A 4,469-nucleotide genomic window follows, 5' to 3' on the forward strand; every position below is an offset into this window, starting at 1 on the left:
ATCAAAATACATGTATCCATAGAAATAATTTTACACAAATATATATCAAAGATCATGTATCCATAGACAAAGTACTCAAATATATATATATATCAAAATACATAGATCCATATACAAAATGTGGCTGATCCTGCCATCAGAATGTGTATAATATCAATGTTTCTATATACAATGTGGCATATGCCATCTCAAAATGTCTCATGATGCATCCTACGAAAACTATACTATCCTCAGATGCTGGTGGATGATCAAAATGCAGCCTCTTCGCTGTACTAGGTGGATTGGATGCCTCCTACATAAACAAAAAAGGAAAACCCAAAGTTAGACTACTAAATTTATATTATTCTATGTATCTAACATTGAATTACTCAAATGCATAATGATCTTTTATGTATTGGAGATTAATACTATCAAAATTTCATAATAAATACCTCTCTCGTCGAACTCTTGCGCCGGTCAGGAGTCCTCTCGTATGCTGTCGGCAATGCTGGTGCCTCTGTGATTGTGGGCTGTATATGTTCAAATACCTTTGTCAGATGAATCTACAATTTAAACTATAACATTATAATTCATAGCATGCTAAATTTATAACATATTTAATCATGAATTCAAACTACAACTTACTATTGTAGGCTCCTCCTCAGGAGTGAGTGGCTGTGTCATCAAATCTACATAACTATCCCGTCGAACCTCATGTGCACTAGGAGTCTCCTATGAGATACAAAATAGTAGTTGTTAATATCACAGAAATTAGTTTTGAATTTATTTATGAAGATAAGTGATGCAAGAGCATCCCATGCTCATCAGGGGAACATTGAAGATCCAAGGCATTACAGAGGTCATGGAACATCTCTTGAAGTCAATTGGGCAATCCTTGCACCAATTATGGCTCATGGAAGCATACAAAGTTATAATGTTGGACTCATATGTGGAAGAAAGTTGTAATTGGGCATGAGATAGGATTTTAGGATTTCATATGGTAGATGTGTCATTTGATAGGTTCATGTAGGTTGTCATGATCATATCTTGTCATTAGACAAGTCAAAACATTCTAGAATTGAGTTTTGGGGTTTGAACAAGCAGGCCATAGTTTTTAAGCCATTTTAAGGAGGGTTTTGAAGGTTTTTGTGTTTAGGAGTGTGACCAAGACCTATAATCTTGAAAATCCTTAGTGTGTTGGTCCCTTTGTTGTAGCCTTGGTGTGTCTAATTCCTCCTTGTGTGTCCCAGAGTTGAAAGGTACATAAGTGGTGTCTAGAGATTTCTTGGTGAGGAAAGAAAGAGAATCAGTGAGTTGGCCCTTGGGAAGGAAGAAAACTTGTTGTGAAAATGCCTCCTAAAAATCAAATGGCTAGAGAACTTGAAGAATTGAGAGAAGAGTACTTGAAGCATCTAGAGTGAGGGAAGAAAGACAAATGAGAAGAGAGAGGTTGAAGCTTATTGCAAGGATAGAATCCTTAGAAAAGGAAAGGCAAGAACCTAGAGGAGAAGAGGTTAGAGGAAGAAATAATGGAGAGAACCATGAAGAAGAAGAGGTTGGTAATGCAAGGCAAGAGCATGAGACAATAGATGATCCTGAAGAAAGGAGATTTATGAGAATCATTAAGGCAGTACAAGGTAATGGTGGGAAGAACCATATTGATTTTCCAATATACTAGGGTAAAATGGATAGTGCATAAGTGCTAGGGTAGATAGAGGCCCTTGAGAACTACTTTGATCTTGAAGAAATAGAGGCAGATAAGAAGGTAAAAGTAGCAACAAAAAGACTGAGAGGAACATCACTCACTTGATGGACTAGTGTTCAGAATGAGAGAGAGGAAAGGTGGTGCAGGGCACCTAACCTATGTGGCAGGGGGGAACAAGTATCTTTGTTGCCGAACACCTTGCCACTCCATGAAAGCGAGGATTCAAGTAGATTAGGAAGTCGGAATAAAGGTTTGGTCCATATTTTACAATTTGGTCTATGTTTTGTAATAAAGGAACATGTAAGACCCACAAACATTTTGGTGTGGTTATAAACCAAGTGACTCCATGGGACCAAAAGGCCTTAGAATAGGGTATTTAGAGTCTAAACAGTATTAGCAAAAAGTGGTTGTTTGTTTTTTTTATGGTTGGGAATGCCTATATGGTTGTTCCTATGGTCATGTAGACCTTTATATATGTCATATGTGATCTCAGTTGAAAGGGGGAGATCAAAGTGTACGGTGGTTTGGAGAAAAAATAATAAAAACTTCAATTTTCTGGAAATTTACTTAGTTGCATTTAATAAATCCATATGACCAATTTTGAGTCAATGGAATAGTTTAGAAAGTTAGGGAATGCATAAAAACTATAGTTTGAAATTTGAATTTCAAATTCAAACGGTCATATTAGTTTTGGAGGGAAAGTAGTAATTTGGTATTTGTTTGATTAAATAAACCTTTGTAACCAACTTGGTCGGTTGGACAGGTGCATATAAGCGTATTTAAGTTGTAATGAACATATGCAAGACATGAATCATTATTGGTACAGAAAAAATCATAGAAATTGTATAGAACAACAATCATACTTTCCTCTGCATCAATTAAAAAAATAAAAAATAAATGATACTTATACATACAATGGGGCTCTCTGTGCGAATGAAAATCCCTGATGATCTAGGATGCTGAATCTGTACAGGCTCATTGCCAGTAGCCACACCCTATATACAATAAATAATGTAATTAAATGAGATTACCACAAACATTTTACAAGAATGCATCAATATTTAATCAATTAGAAAACATCTAATTACCTTTCCTTTGTCAATGCATGCTGGCTCACCCCCCGCACTTTGTCCCCCTGGGGCAGGTGGTATCTGCAAGATAAAAGAAAGATTAGAAACCATATATGCTACAATATCAAATAGAAAAAAGAAATGCGAACACAACATAATGTACCATAGATGTCTCGAGGCCAAATGAAATGGTCAAGAGTGTAGCATCATCTATCTGTCTGAGCTCCTCCTCGGTCATCAACTAAACATGAATGAAGATCACATACATGTAAAAGTCAGTATGGCTTAAAAATTAAAATTACTCTATTATAAAAATTAACTTTAAATCACATATGTCATAACAAAAAAATGTATACACGTACCGACACCAAAGGAGTCCATGCCTCTACATTCCCCTCCTCTCTCGCATCAGGGTCTGTAGCCTCTGCACGTGCGTCTGGTGTATCCTCGTCTAATACAAAATGATACTCAGGAAGATCACCTATGGGACCCAGGCAAATATTCTTGCATGTAATGCAAGTTTGAGGCACACAAATGTGTGATGAGCTAGCCGATGATGAACTGGCAGCAACATCATCAACATGAGGAGGCAAGACTGACCTAGCCTGAGATATCATTAGGCTACTCAGCCTATGAATGGCTCTGATGGTCTGAGAGCTAGCCTCTGCCATAATATCTAGATGCTGCACTCGAGGAGGGGGGGAGATATCAGGGGGGGGGGACAAAAGTGCCAAGTTTCTTCCGCTGGGAAGAGGGTCTATCCTGAGGAGCTCCTAGTCCTAAGCCCATGTTGGGCTTCATGCTCCAATAGTTCACTTTAAGTTTCAACACAAATTCTGCATATAATTTTTTAAGGAAATAAAATGGTATGTCTAAATTTCCATGTGGAGGGATATCAAAGACCATCCACCAACGGTCCCAAAAATTTGCACGTATGGCGTCATTTGTGTACCATTTAATCGATAGTTTGGTTTTTTTTGGGTCAACTGGTATACCCGTTTTTGGGTTAGCAAAAAGGCTTGCCAAATCGTCTTTGGTTATGTTGAGGGCTGCGACCTCATCATAATCCAAACCATCATCAAACATCTGGTGCATTTCATCACGCCAATGAAGAGCGGCATTTTGTTGGTTTGTAAGAGTTTCAATGTTATCCACTATGGTGTTTAACGTGGATAACATAGGAGCCAGTGCAGGTACATTATTGTATGTTCTATGCAAACCTCTCAACTCAGTGAGATTTTCATTTATCAAATCCTCGATTCGAGGAGGGTTTTGAGGAGGTAGAGGATCATTTGGTGGACGGTTTTGTGGGGATACTGGATCGTTTGGTGGTGAGTTGCGAGGAATATTATTCCCCGCCTCAGTGTCATCATTTTGATCAGCCATTCCTATTGAATTGCAAAACGTAATATATATTAAAAAAAAATCTAAATTTTAACCATTTTTGTCAAAAAAACCCTAGATTCAACTAAAACAAACAAAATCTTGTTAAAATCTATTAAATTTAGGTTAAAAATGAGTCAGGGGGGGGAAACATACCTGATATCTGATATCCGATTTGTTATCTGATATCCGATTTATTATCTGATATCCGATTTGACTGGCTCAAATTCGCATGAAAATAAGGGCCGCGAGTCTGTGATTTTGTGTTTAATCCATGCATAGGTATCGAATATCCGATATTATATCGGATATCCAATATTATAATATATATA

Source organism: Cupressus sempervirens, chromosome 8 (genome assembly GCF_028749045.1).
Source record: "Cupressus sempervirens isolate cs-2001-9-10 chromosome 8, ASM2874904v1, whole genome shotgun sequence".
Taxonomy (NCBI): Eukaryota; Viridiplantae; Streptophyta; class Pinopsida; order Cupressales; family Cupressaceae; genus Cupressus; species Cupressus sempervirens.